Raw genomic sequence first — 18,916 nt, forward strand, 5'->3', positions numbered from 1 at the left:
CTGGGATTAAAGGTGTGTACCACCACTGCCCAGCTTAATATCTTATTTCGGATGAAGTACCATTGTTTTGTGTTCCCATGTCTTTGACAGCTCTTGGCCAGTTGCCACTTTATTGGTCACATGATACTACGTTTATATCTTTTCTTTATTAAGATTCTCAAAATAAATTTTAATTGTACAACTGACACCTGAGATACATTTTTACTGTGACTCTGTGCACTGCCAGGAAGGATCGAGTTTTTGATCACAGGGATGTGATGCTTGTGGACCTACTTTTCAGAGTCTGCTGTTTCTCTGTTGCCTTCTTCAGTCATAATGGGAATCCATGCCTCTTGTAAAATAAAAGTAATACACAGGTACCTCAAGTTGAAAGTCCCTGAGCTTCCACACAGAGAGAGCTAAGGTGAGAAGTAGCTATGTATCTTTGCAGACCTGCTCGGTGAACAGAGGTCACTCAGACTTCACTGCACATACATTTCGTATAGCAAGTGTTGTTGCCGAACCTTCGGGTATCTGTGCTCCCACACTCCAGATCCTCTGGCCCTGCAGGGCTTGATTTCTCAGAAGGAGCCGGATCTGCCACAGCGTCCCTTGCGGTTCACGTGACGATTGCTTGGCTTGTGCTGCACAGCCTCTTTCCATGTTTAGTGTAGTTTGGAGCTAGTTTGGCTTTCTAAAGAACTGTCATGAGGCTCACTGTCTGGAGACCCATAGCCATTTTGGGTGGGATGGGGGGCTAAGGAGCCTGCCTGGAGCTCGGGTGCAAAAGACCCAGGGTGAGAGCCAACAGGCGGGGCCACTGCTTGGTCCGGCATTGTCCTTTCACTGGGGTACAGGCCTCCCTCAGCGCTGTGTGGTGCCATCATTTTCCCCTCCCATGACATACGACAGCAGGGAGTTGAGTGGTTTGTTTCATCTCTTCTTAAGGAAAAGTTAAATTTATAATCCCAGTCTCGACCTTCCTTGTAACTCATGTGCTCATCCTGTTAGCTGGTTTAATATATGGCACCACTATTTCATTAAACAACATACAGGAATAATTAGTTCAGCAACGATGCCTCAGAACAAAAGCCCTTGATTTAGTTTAACTTTATAAGTTGTTCTCTTTTGATGTGCAAGAACACATCTGGGGTCTTAAAGAAAGCAGAAAGAAAAATAGGAGCTGTTTTGTCAGGCGGGGTTAGGGTTTCTGAGCTCAACCAGTAACCCTTTGGTACCAGGCCTCCCAAGCCAGCATAAGACCTGAGGAGAGGGCATGGAGCTTGGAGGCAGCAGGCAGGCTGTCTGTTGTCGGCCTGGGAGCAGTGCTGTACCTCCTTGCTCTAGTACAGTGACTCCTTCTAGCTGTGTCCCTACATTTTCTTACACCCTGCAGCACTCCTCAGGGTCCCTTGGAGTTTGCTGCTGTGTATACTGAGGCAGGCCAGGAAGGGAATGGGCCCCACTTGCAGGACACTCTCCATAGCTCACTGGCTACTCAGGATTTGTCTTTTAAATATCATAGCTCACTGGCTATTCAGGATTTGTCTTTTAAATATTTCTCACTCAGATGGCATCTCATGGCTGTCAGTTAGGATTGAGGACAGCCCAATTCCTGTTGAACCTGTAGATTCATCCTTTGGAAGAGCAGCCATTGCTCTTAACCACTTTTGGGATGGTGTTCGGTCCAGTACAGCACATACACACTGGGCTTTGTGGCCTCAGACAGGTCACATACAGGCTGGACCTCTTCTGCCCTAAACCTAGGCCTCACTCCCTATCCACCCTGGTTTCACTGCTTTTCTGGCTTTTCTCATGATCTCTGCACCTTCCCCTCCTCTACCCCAGCCCCCAGCCCCCTGCCCCTTGCTCCTGTTTGAAGCTCCTAATAGAACTGGGTAGAGTAAACACCATTCCTCCGGTCTCCATAAACATGGACAGTTTGGAGGCACAAGATCTCTGAACACTGGCTACCTGCAGGTAGAGAAACCAGACCCTGCATTAGCCTGGCACCAGCAGTTGACAGCTATGTAGCTGTGAGCCTTATGCTGGTCATGCATGAAGTCTGTGTTATCCTCCCATGAGGGACTGCTGGGAGTCAGATGCTTCGCAAGGGCCTTACCAGAACCAAGAACATAGGTTATTCAGTGGCAAGCGCTGTCCGCTCGAAAGGTGAGTCAGAGCATACTCCCAGACTCGATTCCAGATACCTTTTAGTCTTGACGGCTGAAGTGATTCTTCCATCTATGGTGTCAAGTCTCAAGGAATCCGGATTCTACAGTAGATAGAGGGACATTTAGATCTGCTGAAGGCTGGCTGCTCTCCTCCACTCTTTCAGAGCAGCCTCTTCTGCTCTGCTCTGTTTTCTCTTCTTCAACCTTGTGCCTAGGACAGGAGAAGCAAATTGCTACTCAGCTTCTTCTACTTGCAGAATCCAGATAGAACTGCCAAGACCAGGAGAGGTAGTTCAGTGGTTAAGAGCACTGGCTGCTCTTCCAAAGGATGAGTTCACAGATTCAATTCCCAGCACCCACATGGCATCTCACAATCGTCTGTAACTCCAGTTCCAGGGAATCTGGCACCCTCAAAAAGACACACATGCAGGCAAAAAATGCCAAAGCACATAAAATAAATTAAAAAAAAAAAGAAGAAGTGCAAAGCCCCAGTATGACCTTGACCTAAGTGTTCAGGAAGTTCAGTCAGATCAGTTCCCTTTGTCTGTGTAATCTGTCACCAGTGATGAACCTCACCACCCAGGCATTGCCTTTGATATCACTTCATATTCTAGCCCTTCCAAATAATACATGTAGCACCAGCAGCAAATGCAATCGACCAGGAGAATGTGTCCTGGGCAGACACCCTGTGGACATCATGCCAACAGAGGGAGAGAGGCCATGTTTATCCTGCTGTGTGTAAGAAAGGAAGGTCTGAAGGGACGAAATGGAACACCCTATGTTTAGGCCTGGACACAGTCTACACCAGATCTGTTGGATCTTAATGTCCCTGCTCCTTTTGCAGTTTGGCATCTGTCCTCGGTCATCAGAAAGGGAAGCCTGAAAGTTGTTCATACATTTTCACCTGGATCATGTGTCGGTGTTGGCTGTCATTTATGTGCTGTTTCTGAAACCCTGACCCGTCTGACTGTCTTGCTTCTTTCTATGACTGCCACACCCTCAAGGCAGTGCACCAGGCTAGCACTTAGGAACCAACTCATCCTGCCCAGCTGCCTTGCTGGGGACAGCAGCCTGCAGAGGCCCCCTTGTAATCTCTCTATCCACAGCCCTCATTTTAATTTGCAAAATTGAGCCCAGATCGAGAGCAGCAAAGCCAGGGGCGGTAAATATTCATGCCTCAGTGAGCGAGGGTGGCTCCATTACTGGTCTGAGGTTGGGAGAATTACCTGGGGATTATGTATATTCATGGGCCGATTTTTATTTGCGATAGAACATGACTCACGTTGGCCTGTGTGCTGCGCGGTCTACCCCAAACAGACTGCACAGAGCTTATGCCCTTAAGCTTCTGAAAGTCATCTGTGGATTGGCCTCTCCTCAGCTCCTAGGAGACAGTTTGGAATAACAATCACAGCATAGCCAGCCAGTGGCTCCCTTTGAATCTGTCTTCTCTGGGCCTGGGTCATCAGTGCCAGGTCATAGGTGAGACAGACAGTGATTGCCATACTGTAGGGGTGATGAGGATGCCAAACCATGTTGGTATCTCTAACTACAGAGTCAGTTCTTACCCATCTTTGCTTCCTCTGCAAGGGCCCCTAGTGAGGCAATGAAGATCCGCCCACAGCTAGGCACTACATGTCCGGCTGCCACATTCAGGGCCTCAGGTGAGGGCTAGTACTCTGCACAGGTCTGCAAACCACAGATGGGGAAGTCTTTATTGAAAATCTATATGTTACCTGTGTATTTTAAAATTTTTATTTGTTTTTTCTTGTATGTGTATGAGTGCTTTATCTACATGAATGTATGTATACCACATGTATACCTATTGCCTGAGGAGACCAGAAGATGGCATCAGATTCCCTGGAACTGGAATTACAAACAGTTGTGAGATATCATATAGGTATTAGGAACCAAACCCAGGTCCTCTTCAAGAGCAGAGGTGCCCTTAACCACTGAGCCATCTCTCCCAGAGTGTGTGTGTGTGTGTGTGTGTGTGTGTGTGTGTATTCAAATCCCACACTAACTATTTCACATGGATCATCTCAATCTTATAGGTGTCCAATGGGATTGGTACATTTTCCATTTAAGGAAATGGAGAAATTTCTTTGTTGAATGTCATGTAGTTACTGTAACCTAGGATCAGATCCCAGAAGCCGGACTCCAAGGCCTGCTATCTGTCATTTATGTGTGCCTCTACACCAAACCATTACTGCACAGAGAACATATGTAGCTGGCTATGTAGGCACAGTCTTTCTCAGGGCCCTTGTAGAACATGCAGATGAGGCAGCAGCCAGTCTATCTTGTGTGGGTGCCAGTGGCTGGAGTCAGCCCAATGGACTTTTACCTCCATTCCACCATTGCTAAGCTGGTTATTCACCGGCCTCCCTGGGTCAGTTTGGTCATCTGGACACTATCAGACATAGTAAGGCTGCCACATAGAGTTTTTTATGAAGCCCTACAAGCTTGCAAGAACTGCACCTAGTACAGCTGCAGGACAAGAATTGGGGTAGCAGTGGCCACTGTGACAGAAACAAGTGCCAGACAGGTGTTGGGGTGCTGGATAAAGGGCCCTGTTTGTTATGGGTGGACTGGCAGAGCTCCCTTCAACATGGCACTCCTGTGGGTCCCTGTATGCTAGGATTACTTGTGTTCTCTAAGCATGAGTGGACCAGGCCATCTGGAGGTAGCCTGGAGCCGTGAGAGGAGAACCAGGTGATGGTGTGCTAATCCTCAGTGCTTTCACAAGGCTCTGTCTACTGTTCTTACCCTGGAATGGTCCTGGGCAGCAATTCTGTCTCCCATGATGACCTCACAGACCTCCAGCCCTTGGGTTTCACCTGAATACCTGCTTCATGGTCTCCACTGAGAAAGCCTTCCCAGTAATCTTTGCTTGGGCATCACTCACTGGGTGCTGACTCACTGTCCTACTGGTCTTTGCTGGTACCCTGGAGTGTGCTATGCCATCCCAGGGATAGACTGCTCATGGATCTCTGTGCTAAAAGTGATGAGGGGGCATGGAGGCCTAAGTGGACCTAAATGTTAGGGGAAGAGCAAAGAGCAGCTGGCAGGGAGAGGGAGATGGAGACAGAGAGACAGAGAGACGGGGGGGTGGAGGAGAGAGAGAGAGAGAGAGAGAGAGAGAGAGAGAGAGAGAGAGAGAGAACACAAGAGAGAGGAGAGAGAGAAGAAAAGCAGGGGGTCACTGTCCCCTTAATATCTGCTGAGGACACAAGGCAATGGTCTACAGGGGCTGAGGTTTTTCTCTTGATCCTGGAAACCTGACAAAGTTTCATGTCTGCCTCCCTCCCACCCCACTCCCATCCCATGACCTAACAGAGCCTACCTCAGCTACCAACCACACTGGTTAGCATGTGACCAGATGTGTGCTGCCCAGGAGTAAGATGGTGAGCACCAGGAAGCATGCAGAGCTGCGCCTGCTTGAGCAGGGGCGGTTTAAGCCTTGCTGGGCCCACTTCTGCAGAACTAGGTGATCTTGTGAGTTTAGAACCAAGACATTGAGTAGTGTTGTTCTGAGATAGATTTGCTAGATAGCCCCTGATGGTCCTGAGTTTAAGATCTCTCTGCCTTAGCCTCCTGAGTGCTTAGGGATTGCAGGCCTGTGCCTGCACTTCCAGCTTTAAATGTATTCTTTAAACTCTTTTCATTCTGATACTACACCTGGAGTACATGAGAATAAACAGAAGGAATGTGTCCTTAGCACCTGGCCCCTCAGTCCACAGCTGGTCCTTCCCTGCCAGTTAGATAGCTCTGGCCTTCATTTTGTAATTAGAAATCTTGAACCAGGAAGAGACCGAACCAGGAGAGAAGAATCAGTATTTCCTGGTTAGACAAGCCTGTGGTCTATAGGTGCTGAAACTTTTTTCTTGGGCCTAAAAACCTGACAAAGGTTTAGGCCCTTAAGGTGGGCCTAAGTCAGGCTTCTACTATATACCCCAAATACACAATTTCTGAAGGTCTTGGGGAAGGAGGGTAGGGAAGAAACTGTAGAGGGCTTTTGTCACCTCAGACACCAGTGGTAATAGCACATTCCTGCTGCCTGCTAGGGTGAACTTTGTTTCTCTTTTAACTTAGAGTTTTTTTAAAACCTTTATTTCAGTTGTCAAAGCTATGCATGCTTACTTTAGAAATTGCTAGGAAGTATAAGGAAACCAGAAAAGACAAAACATCCCCCTCACACATACACAGGATGATTCTTGAAATATATCTTATGCCTTGACAGTCTGTCCACTATTGCAGAGAAGCATTTCTCCATGCTAACAGAATTTCCTAGTGTAAATGGCATTTTATTCTCTGTCCTGTTTAGCTGTCTCTCTGTTGCTTGGGTGTCTCCATCTCTTGGTGATCATAAACAGGGAGGTGAATTTTTAGTGAGCCATTCTCCTTGCCTTTTGGAAATTTTCTAAGATGTAGGGATGCTTGTGCATCAAATAGAGGCATAGTGAGAACTTTCCAGAGTGTCCAAGCCAATGTAATCTGTAATGGAGACAGGAGACCCAGGATTTTGTCTCCTGGTGACTGCAATGAGGAACATGTCCTTGTTGCAGGGCACATTGGTGCAGCGCCAGTCCAGACACATTTGGGTCAAGTGCCCAACTCTTGGACCTGGACTAAGTGTTCTCTGCTGGCCATGCCGACCAGAGCTGAACTCACTCATGGCGCCCTGCTTGCCCTTGTATTTGCTGCCATACTTTTTAATCCCCTCCTATACTCAACTGGGCTGCTTCTTTGGCCTCCCCTCTTGGCAAGCACAGCTGATGTCTCCATAGCAGGGAACACCTCAGCTCTCCTGTGTTCATTGGAGGCCCTTCTTCCTGTGGCAGTGACTGCCTCTTAGGCCACAGTGAGCCCACTCATTTTGCGAGTCTGGGAAAGGCTCTTCCTCCAGCTGCCTACCTACTCTGCCACCATTGCTTGCTGCTTCTACCTCTCCTCTAGTCTAGTTGAAAGTAAATTATTGAGGGCCTTAATTGGCGCCCATTCTGGTAAACCTTGATGACTGAAAGTCTGTCTCTTAAACGTATTAATTTTAAATTTTGCAACTAGGTTTTTTTTTAATGTCTTCAAATAATAAAACCTTTAGTTGGCTGTTGAGCCCTAGGCCCTTGTGGTTTCCCATCTGGAGGTATCCCTATCCTATTGAGTTGTCCTTGGGAACCTTTCTCTTAGTTTTATCCATAAGGATACACAGTGTAATTTATAAGTGTGTGGCATTGTGATTTGTGGTGCCTGCCTTCTCTGGCTCAGCCAGAAAGCCAGCTGGTCTTAAGGATTGCTCTCCTCATGACACACAGTTCCCATACTGCCCAATGGCCATATGATCCTAACAGTTTGGATGCCTCAGCTGTGCATATTCCCTTAGTAGTTTCCTGCATTGTCCAGTTTGCTTATCCTGAGGCTGTGCTGACCCTCTTGACCACACCCATATGTGGTCCCCCCAACAGCTACCAAAAAGATGAATGCTGGCCTTACTTTCCTGAGCTCTGTTAATGTAACTCTGAGGACACTCCTGTGTTGTTTCTGTATTCTTAGGATGACATAGAGAAAGGCAGATGGGGCTTCGTCTCCTCAGAGTCCCACTCAAGATTAATGCTGTGTAGTTCAGAGTTCACCATCATGGCATACCATAGCCCCTCCTTGCCCTTTTCTACATCCCATTTGGAGTCATTGTCCTTCAAGACTCAATTCAGATGCTGCCACCCTTCTGCCATCCCAGAGCCCTGTGTAGCCTTCCACATACCACACTTATCACCTTCCCCAGTGAAGGCAGAGCCATGATTTTCTTCTCCATGTTCCAGAGGCCAGTGCAGGGGCTCCCATGTGCTACATTAAACCCAAATGAGAGGTGAAGGCTATGACATTAGAGATGAGCCTTGAAGACTGCCACCATAAAGGGTGAGAAACAGGGCATTCCTTGTGGATCCAGCAGGGGGTCGGGGACCCAGCCAAGAGTATAGCCAAGCTGGTGAGAAAGATGCTGGGTATAACCAAGCTGGAGAGAAAGATGCAAAGACAGCCCAACACGAACCAGGGTATCCAGAGCCACACAGCAAGTTTCCATAACTGACCCAGGCTCTAGACTCGGGGATTGTCTGACAGTACAGAAGGGAGGAGCAGACTTTGGGGACCTTGAGTATAAAGGCTGAATTCAAGGACAGTGAATGCTAGGTCTTGGAATGCCATAGCTGGGGAAGGAGCTGGATACTGAAACTTAACTGGTGAATGGTACAGGCTACCCTCAAGGATCTGGTGGCTTCTAAAGGTTCCCCTATGTAGGATATACAACCTCCATATAGCTCCACAGGTCCCTGTAGCCTGAGCTCACCTCTACTCTCAACTGCTAACTCTAGCATACACTGCCCAAGGAGTACTCCAAACACACCATCAGCCTCAGCCTCCAACAGCGGCAGCCAATCCCATCATGCAGGGCAGAGTCTGAGAACCATCTCATGCATGGAAAAACCTAAGGCTCAGTCACACTTTTGCCCAGTGTCAGAAAGCAGGTGGACAAAAGTTGAGGAGTACAGATTAGGCACTCCAACATCCTGGGACTGAGAGCTGGCCCTCCAACCACTTGTAACATGACTCACCATGCCGCTATTTTGCTTTCTCTATCCTAGAATAAATAGAAATGAGAAAGAACATGTGAGGAAGCGTGGTTTAGGGTCATCACTGTTAGATATGCCTTGAAGAGGTGAGCATATAGCACAGTGGTAGAGCACTTGCCTAGCATGCAGGAGGCCCTAGATTCAGTTCCCAGGATCACATTTGGACATCCTCAGAACTAAGGAGTTCAGACTCGTGTTTATGTCAAACAGAGGCTGCTGCAGGGTTGTAAGGCTGGCCTCTCTTGTTCATGCCTGGGATCCATTGTTCTACCGGTCAACACTTGGCCAGTAGGGCGTTATTTCTATTATCTGGAGATTGGTGGACAGACGACACTTTCTTTCACCCACTTCAAAGAATAGCATGAGGGAGGCTGAGTATGAAACTGTCCTAGCCCTACAAGTCACCTTTGATAGCAGGCAGGGTGTGACTGCTCTCAGGAGGCCCACGTGTCAGCTAACCAGATAAATAAAGACACTGTCTTCTTATTCCTTCTGTTTCTCTGTTTTCATCACCCTGCTTTCACTTTATTTCCTGTCACTGACTTATATTCACCAAGGCTGTGGGCCTGGATTCCCCTGTCTGGACTAGTTGTGTATGGCCAGAGATGGATGCTAGCTGTGGGATGACCTGGGAGATGCTACTCCCCAGCAGCTGTATTGTGTCATGGTATCTGCTCCAGCAGCCGATCCTAGTAGATTACTGAGCACAACTGCCGGGGAAGAGATGAGGCCAGTGCTGCCCAGCGCTTCCATCTGCACAGAGAGACTAATGGTGTTCCACACCTTGTGTCACAGTCACTGAGGTCAGTGCAGGAGACATGAGCACCAATGCGGTGAGCAGTGTAGCCTCTCAGCTACAGGAAGGCTGTAGGATGATGGTGTGTAGATAGAAGGAGGGCTTGGCCTGCCAGGACACAGGTCTGCGAGGCACCTTTGATGGTGAGGTTGTGACCATGCATGATGTGAGCATCTGATGCCTGGTTGTGCCACTTGCAGCCTGTACAGCAGTGGGAGCTGGAGTCTGGGAGACTCATGGGAGTGTGCTTAACGCTGGGCTTTGATGAAGAACAGGGTAGCCCAAGAACTGGGGGACCCCTCCTGTCCACCTAAGATTTAAACCCACATGTTGTTCATTGCCAAAGCCCAGGGATCCAGATGTGGCCACCCTTGCTGTTCCATTATGCAGAGGGCCTCTGGCCACCAAGAGGACAGCTGGTCCCCTCAGCTTGCCTCGTATGGATTCCATACTCCAAACCCAGCAGTCACTAAAAACAATTAAAGCACAGTTGCATGAAAGACTTAAGAATCTAATGTTGATGTAATTCAGTTTAAAGTTTTATGGGATGACAAATACTAGGAGTGGCTTGGAGGAGGAAGAAGGCTTCCTGGAAGGCCCCTTGTCACTTTTACAGTTCAACTTTGTTACAGCCACTGGGAAGCCAATGGGAAGAGTGAATTTGTGAAGTTGACATGGAGGGACATGAACAGTGCCATTCCAGAGATCAAGGATCAGGGATCAGGGATCAGTGCCCTGCAAAGTAAATCTTCATTTTATTGTCCAGCAAAGTAAATGTATTCATTTTAGGAGCTGGTGTCCAGCATGAAGGACCCTGCTAGGCAGTAGTACAAAGACATACTAGAAGTTACAGCTGTTATAAGGGTCTCCTTATGTCAGCTTATGTCAGAGTCATTTGTATATGGAGTGAGAAGGGTGGAGAGAGCTGAGCAGAGGAGGGGAATTGTTGTGGGCCCAGCTAATAACAGCCAGTGCTCAAAGACCTGGCACCCAGTGGAACCAAAACCAGCCTGAGTGGGCAAAGTGGAAATGGAACTTGGCCTCACAGACAGACTGAAGACAAACTGCTGCCTCCTCTGATCTTAGAATAGGAGGGAATATTCCCTTCCTCTGAGCATGGGTCTCCCTGGCTCCCTCCCAGTGGACAACTAGTCTTTTATTTAAGATCTGATGGTATTTTTTCATAAAGTAGATCCCTCTAGTTAACATATCCTCTAGTTTTGTGGAGGGCCCTGGAAGAGAAAACCCAAGCCAGGTCAAAGAGTAGCCTCAACTCTCAAGAGCTTCTAGAAGTCCCTGGTCTTATGCCATGGGACATGGAGAGTATATCATGCACAGACCTTCTCACCTGCCCCTTCCCTTCCTTAAGGACTGAATCCAGCTCAGGAGTGCATATTCACAGAACACCCTGTTCTCGTAGTGGGTCGTTTGGCTTAAAGCAGTTTTTATTTGTGGTACTTGGGAGTAGAACAAATGAGAAGAAACCTTCTGGACAGGCCTGTTCCTGGTGATGGGATGACACGTTAAGACAGCAGCAAACATTGAGTTTATCAGACTAATAAGAGCAGCAGACCTGCAGCCCCAGGTGAGTATGTAGGAAAGAGACTTCCTTGCATTGTTGATAGGAATATAGCTGACCACTGCCAAGAGCAGCCCGTGAGACCTGATAAAACCAGAGCATACCCACTGTGCTAGAGGAACTGTTTGTGTGCAAGTTGAGGCTTAATCGTGGCAGAAGCTAGTAACCCTCATGAACGTGGGAGTAAGTGTTTTGGTAGGGATTTGGCTCAGTATAAAAAGCTTGTAGACCTGAGTTCTGGTCCCCATATAAGCACTGCCTGTGGCAGCGCATGTCTGCAGCTCTAGCTCCAGCTCCCTGAGCTGCCAACTGGTTAGTGTAGCTGAATCAGTCAGCTTCGGGTTCAGGAGAAACTGCTCTTATATAACGTGAAAAGCATTGGGGAAGACATAGGATGTGGACCTCTCGCCCCTACAAGTGTAAACCACGCACACCAAGAGAGCATATATAGATACATGCTGTATGTGTGTGTGCCTGATATGAATAGATGTCAGAAATATGTCAAAGAAGGAGGGTCAGTAGTAGGGTTAAACTGTGATGTCATGCCATCATATACTAACAAGTATATGATGTATACCACTCAGAAACACATACACAGATGTAAATGTATAAAACAGAACACAGTAAATTCATGAAGATAATTGCTGCAAGACAGTCAGGAGGGGAATAGGATTGGGATTTTAGTGAGCTCCTGGCAGAGGAACACAGGTGATATCACATCACTTGATTCTCTATGGTTTTGAATGGCTTTAATTTCTCTAAAACTGGTTAGAATGGAGTGCCCCAAACTGACCTGCATTTGCTCCTCAGCCCAAACTGGCCCATCAGGGAGGCCTTGGCATCCCCCAGAGGCTCATATGTGCTGTCCTTACACAGAGTCCTGAGTTTGCCTTTGTGTGTGTGTGATGCGATTAAATGCATTAGGGGGAGGAAAATGTCTTATCTGTACACAGCCTTGCTCGAAGAAGAGGGAGAAATAAGAGCAGCCAAATTGAAACCTTATTAAACAAAACTGGTTAGGTCTGATGGACCCAACCTAGACTGCTCTTTAAAGCTTATTTCATTTTCCCTCTAGTCTGAGCCTCTTTGAATTGAAGTAACTGATCCTGCTGTTGTAAGCTCATTAGCGTCAGACCTGTGTGTCTCTTTTCTGCCCCAATTTACATTTTATTAAGTCACAGCAAAGTTGTGCTTGACCTCGGCCAAGGCACAGGCTCATTAACAGTGAGATTGGGCACCCTCAGTCCAGTCTCCTCATAGCTGTTAGCACCACTCCAGAAACTACTGCATGTCACAAGGTCTGTTCAGCTCAGGCTGTCAGCTTCACAAGCACCTGTGGACTGTGCAGAAATCTGGAGGGCTGCTCCTCAAAAGAGCATGCTAGGCAAGGGCTACCAGGGCTCTGCTGCACTGTCTTGAAGCCCTCTGCATGGCATTACACCTCATCCTAGTTCTAGTTCTGATATACTAGTTCCTAACCTTGTCAGGCCTCAGGTTCCTGACCTATGTAGTAAGACCACCATTAGCAAGCTGCAAGACTCTTCCATAAGAATTGCATGAAACGCATCTGAAGTTCCTTTATCTGCATGCCAGCAGATGATAAGTTTTCTAAACTGTCCCTTTAAAAAATAGTGCAGCAGAGGACTGGAGGTATATTAGTCAGGGTTCTCTAGAGGAACAGAACTGATAGAACAAAATATATGCATACATACATACATACATACATACATACATACATACATACATACATACATGTGTGTGTGTGTGTGTGTGTGTGTGTGTGTGTGTGTGTGTTCCATATCCACAAAGCTAGATGTCTCAGCTGGTCTTTAGTATACACTGGACTCCTGAAGAAATAGGCTCTAATGCCAGTGAAGGAATGAACATGCAGCAAGAGCAAGGACAATCAGGCAAAGAGCAAAAGCTTCCTTCTTAGGGTTGGGGATTTAGCTCAGTGGTAGAGCGCTTGCCTAGCAAGCACAAGGCCCTGGGTTCAGTCCCCAGCTTCCTTCTTCCATGTCCCTTATATGGGCTGCCACCAGAAAGTGTGATCCAGATTAAAGGTATATCTTCCTACCTCAAAAAATCAGAATTAACAGTAGGTCCTCCAACTTCAAATAATTTAATTAAGAAAAATCCCTTGCAGGTGTACCCAGCTGCTTGGATTGCAGTTAATTCCAGATGTAGTCAAGTTGACAACCAAGAGGAGCTATCACAGGGGGTATAGTTCAGTTGGTAGAGTGTTTGCCTAATATTCATGAGGACCCAGGTTCATGAGGACCCAGGTTCAAGTCTCAGCACAACATGAACCAGACATAGTGGGACACACACACCAGGTAATCTTGACACCTGGGAGGTAGAGACAGAAACATCAGAAGTTCAAGGTCATTGTCCTCTACATAATGAGTACAAAGCCAGACTATCTTTATCTACACAAGACTATGTTTAAAAACTGAAAAAAAAAAAAAAAAAAGTAGTGAGAGACCCAACCCAATTGTTCCAGGCAGTGGCGTTATGTACAACCTTCAGAAAACTAACTTGCATGAGGGTGTCGCTACCCTTTGACAGCAGGTGGCTCACACTGAGATTGAGGGGGAGGTAGGCCTGACTGCATCTGCTAGCACTACTGAGGCTTTCAAGGCAAGTCTTTCCTATATCCTTCCTCATCCACAAGTAGACCTTGCCAAGAACTAGAGCATGGTGTATGGGATCACCTGTCTGGAACTTTGTCACTTAGAATCTGTAGCTACCTGTGGGTTAGCACCCGAGCAGCTTAGTAGGTAGGGTGATCTATGCTCAGCTCCAGTGGCCCGGGCTTCTATCTCTGCTCAGCTGCTCAAGAGATGAGACTGTGAGTGTCAGGCCTGCCTTGCAGCCCTGGCTTTATTGTCCCAAGTCTCAGTCTGTTTGCTTTGTGACCTTGGAGACATCACAAACCTCTGTTTCTTCATCCATAAAATTGAATGTAAAACTATTGGCCTGCCTCGTAGGGTTTTTATGTAGAATAACTGACCCAAATGATGGTAAAGCCTCGTTGTTAATCGGAAAGGACCAAAGTGCTTAGCAAGCACAAACTTGAGGTTTAGAGAATTGCTTGCCTGCTTGGTGTAGTCCTCCCCCTCTGCATCCTCCCTGAGTTTGCACCTTCTTCCCTCAGCAGGGCGGAGGTCAGGGCATAGCAATCTCCCAACCCTGTCACCTAGCCTCTGCGCCATTCTGACTGCTCACCAGAGAACCAGGGCAGGACCGATCACAGTGGGAGCCAGGATAAGGCTATGCTGTGCCCACCTAGAGAGAAAGGCTGTTGTTCTTGGGGACAGAGTTATAGCTGTGTGAACACAGAAGGAAGTAGCCTACACATTTCATCTAGGGTCTGGGAATTAGAGCTACCATTTTGAGACAATGAAGCCTAAGAAGCTTTTTGGTTTTGTTGAGGCCAGGCCATTATGGGTGGGGTGGGGTGGGACAGGACTCTGGCATCTAATACTGGCCACTCTATTCCAGGGCTGCTAGGCCATTGGCTAAGTGATACTAAGACCGTTCCTGAGCACAGGCCTTCTGTTCCCACCCAACACAAGACAGGTCTTCCACTGGAGACCTGAAACATGCCCTGTCCCCATGTCTTTCTCATCCTAACACAGATTCTGAAGCTAGGCACGATGGCCCACACCTATAATATCGAGAGATGGAGGCAAGAGAATCAGGAGCTCAGAGCATGAAACCTGCCTCAAAAATACACTAACAACAAAAATATAACCTGACCTCTGAGGATCTTCTCTGTTCTGCTTCATTTCTCCTCCATCTGTTTTCCACTCTATAGCCAAAGTATTCCTTTAAAGATGCACACAAGCCAGGCATGGGGGATACATCCATAATCCTTGCACTCAAGAGGCTAAGACAGGACAACCTCAGGTTCAAAACCACCCTGGGCTGTATAACAAAATTCTGATTCAGAAAACAAATTCAAAGGCATCATCCCAGGCTCATCACTGGTTTGTCCCTCTAATGTGGTAGAGCAGTTTCCCTTTGTTTACAGCTTCATACCCCAACCAAGCCCCCAGCAGTCTGCACACTTCCAGCTTCTCAAAGGACCAGGATCTCCTTGTAAGGGACCTTAGGTTTGCTCTGCTCCAACTGCTGGGTCTCCTATGCATGCTGGTTCTTCCCCCTGGTCCATGCTCAATGCTACCTCCTTAGGGGTGCTGGCTAGCTCTCCTAAAGCCTACTTTGTTTTCTTTCACTGCACCTCCCAACAGTTGTGCAATTAACATTCATTAGTTGTAGATTGAGCTGTTGCTCCCATCTCCAAGTAGCAGACCCCATAGACCCAATGCTGCTGTTTTCTTGGACTTGGATTTTCATGAGAGATGGCAGACATGCTGAGTGACAGATGTGTGTTGGCTCCACCCATCTGCATCTGTAAGGAATGCTCAGTGATCCTCAAGTGAGTGGATAAAGTCTCACCAAACTAGAAAATGAACAAATGAAAGGAAAGCTTGATTCTGTACTGTTAGTGTTGAGGTCAGCCCTCTATGCTTAGCCTCCCTGGGTGGAATGCAAGCTCACTGACAACTGTGTGTGTGTGTGCCCTGGAGAGCCAAAGTAGTGGCATATGCCGCCTGTTCCCATCTTTATCTGCTTCACAATTTCCTGTGTCGGCCCTTGGAATCTTGATCTTCAGTTATTTGCCTCTCTGCTCTTCTGCCCTCGCAAGGCATTCTTTATTATTTCAGTCCTGAGAACATGAGCCTGTTGAAAGGAGAGCATGCTGTGAGAGAAGTCTGCCTGACTCTGGGTGGGGGCAGCCAGCCCCTAGCCATCTCTGTGAAGAAGCCGTAGTCAAGCCTGGACAGGTCTGGAATCTCAGCAGGGTGTGATGTGGCTGAGGGACAGTCTGTCTTTTCAGGTGGGCTGGATGTCTGCTGAGCCTGTGGGCTGTTAGGGTGTGGCCCTGAGGGTGCAGCAAGACCTCATGTGGATCAGACCTGTGGCCCACACCTGAATTAGAAATGCAGATGCCCAGAGATGACTAGCAAACACTTAAGAAGTCTGGCAGTGCCGGACTATAAAGGTGTACGGCATCTAGAGTCACACCCTGACGGTAGAAGTACGTTTCTGTGCCTAGCAGAACTGAACCCTCACTTCTGAGACCTTTGAGTTCTGTTCTAGGGCCTGAGTCCTCGAGAGGCCACCTTGCATAGAAGTACCTGGTCAGATCCTGTGAGAGGAGAGGCTCATCTCAGCACTTCCAGCAACAATAGCAAGCACTTCTAACACACTTAGCTCAGGTTAAATGGGAGAGCTATGGCAGGCGGTCCCAGCCAGTGACCTGCAGGTACCTAACCCTCAGGTACCTGACGAGTATGTAGGCATTCTCAGTAACCTGTGTATAGGGCACTCCTTCAGAAAGCCCAGCCACTCACATAAGGCAGTGCGATCAGCAACTACTACTGCACATGCTGTACACCTATATACAGTCAGACATGTGCGGGAAAAGGGAGGGAAGGCTAACCACCGAGTTTCAGATAGTGTCCCTGCACTATGGCCTGCAGCGTGCTTGCAGGGAGTGTACAGTAGGATCAAGGACCCTTGACATTGGAGTTCTGGAGAGAAGTCATTGATTGGCCTGCAGGTGGGTGCTCACTGCCTTGAGAGTTAAGCCCACCTTGCAGGAGTGGTGATTGCCCTGTAAAGCAGGAACAGGGTCAGAGTATGCAGCTTTGCTTAAGATGCATGTACCCTGGTGCTCAGGTCGAGATACCAAGACTTTGTCAAGAGGAAGAAACCTAAGTAGGAGGGGAATCTTGGCAAACCACAAGGACATTCAGAATCACTATGGAACTTACTTCAGAGGCTCTAGATGTAGCTTATGGCTTAAAGGAGTGTTGAGCACATGGGATGTGAAGGCTGTACAACTGGGCTATATGGAGTTTCATTGAAGGTGGGGGAAAGAGCACCTTCTCCAGAGTGCTTACCAAGTGGCTAAGTGTCTGAGGACTGTGGCAGCCTACCCAGGTAAAGGGGCCCTTTGTTGACTAAAGGCCCTTCCTAGTGCTGAAAGCTGTAAAGAAGGGGTAGGAAAGTCATAAGCCATTGAACCCAGAGAGAGCCCAGTTGAGGCTGTGACACACTTTCCTCCTGGGATCTGCAGTGTAGAGCACTGCCCCTGGGAGAGGGGAGGTATTCTGTAAGCTTACAACCTCAGCACCCTGCCCCCATCACCCACTCACTGCCTCCTAGGCCACCTCAGAGAAGGCTTGCATTTCCCTTTGATTGATCTGGGCTGCAGCTTTTGACGCTGCTTCTCACTTTCTCTGCCCTCTGACCCTGTGGGTGGGGAGTTAATGATCTTTAAATAAACACTTGAGTTTGATACTCTGGTGAAAGGCTCTGGGCCAGTGTGCCACCAGCACAGCATTCAGCCTCTGTCCAGGAGGAAAAGTGTGGACACCCACCTCCAGCCCTGGTGACAGGGATGCTGGTAGCTGAATCATAAAAATCCAAGGTTCATTCCGTTCCTCTGCTGTGTTTTCTGAAATGGGCTCTATGTACTTTGCTTTGTTCAACAGAAAGTGTCTGATGGCACCTCATGAGTGGGGCTTAGGAGGTGTGCCCACCATCTTGGGTTCTGCCATGTCTGCTCCTGATTTGCAGGCTGTGAAGGCAGAAGTCTGCTCTGTGTGGAGTCAGCGTAACCTTTCAGAACCTGAGATAAGATCATGTAGCCCCTTCCGGTGACTTCAGGCAGACCCATGTATATACATGACGCCTAGGCCTTGACCTCTGGCCTCCAGGAGCCCTTCTGTCTCTTTATTGACTACTTAGCCTCACAGACAGCGCCATCTCTAGGTCTGGCCTTTCCTGGTGTCTCTACCTAAAGCTATTTTGCTCTGGATCTTTGCAGGCCTCAGCTCAGGGGCTGCTTCTGTAGCACTCCTCTGCCTGCCTGTGCAAAGCCAGGGCTTGCCCAACCCTAGGCCTTGTCATGTGTTTCATGTCTCATGCACCTACATTGTAGAATTTGTTTCAGTAAATAGCAACACAATTTATATACTAGTATATGTTATATAAAATAGCATTAATATAGCTGTGTGTCCTGTGTAGATCATGTTTCTTGTTTCTAGATATTGAGCTCTTTCAAATAGAGCTGGCTCTAGTCCTTCTCCTGAAATAGAAGTTGACACATAGTAGGCACAGAGACCATGTGGAACAACTGGAGGAAGACCCTTCTTGAGGGCCCTCAGCCTTGGCAGGCAGACACACGCTAGATAGTGGGCGTTTCATGGACGAGGAGAAGTAGAGGGACAAGCGCCTCAGGAATCAAGAGCAGGTCCTGCCCTTAGTCACAGACTCTAGTCTGGCATCTGCCCCAAGCCTTGAAAGCAAATGTCATACTGGTAGGCTGGATGTCAAGGCTGTGCAGAGGGCTAGAATGTGCTGGAATGACTGATAAAAAGGAAGAAGCTGGAGATTATAGAACCTATGCAAATCAGCTTCTAGAGGACAGAGTGACCTCTGTTCTTGTGCTGGCACAGGGATGAGATTTGAAAAGTGGTCTAGCATCGCATGGCATCCTGGGCCTTGGCTTTTCGGGATGCTTTTTCTTTGCCCACTAAGTTCTGACTGAACCCTGACCTTCTTTCTTCTGTTTGCCTGGATCTCCACTAGGACTGGGGGTAGGTGGATGTTGGGGGTACTACAGAGGAAGAATGATCTAAGCCCCAGCTGCAAGACTTAGGGGTTCACATGTTCTCCCTCTTGCTCC

At 47.9% G+C, this 18,916-nt stretch overlaps 1 protein-coding gene across 1 annotated transcript in view; it reads left to right on the plus strand.

Moving 5' to 3' along the window:
- Eefsec (eukaryotic elongation factor, selenocysteine-tRNA specific) overlaps positions 1 to 18,916 on the plus strand; it is a 192,777-nt gene that overhangs the window by 135,045 nt on the left and 38,816 nt on the right. The window lies entirely within an intron of this gene.

Source organism: Rattus rattus, chromosome 6, assembly GCF_011064425.1.
Source record: "Rattus rattus isolate New Zealand chromosome 6, Rrattus_CSIRO_v1, whole genome shotgun sequence".
Classification (NCBI taxonomy): Eukaryota; Metazoa; Chordata; class Mammalia; order Rodentia; family Muridae; genus Rattus; species Rattus rattus.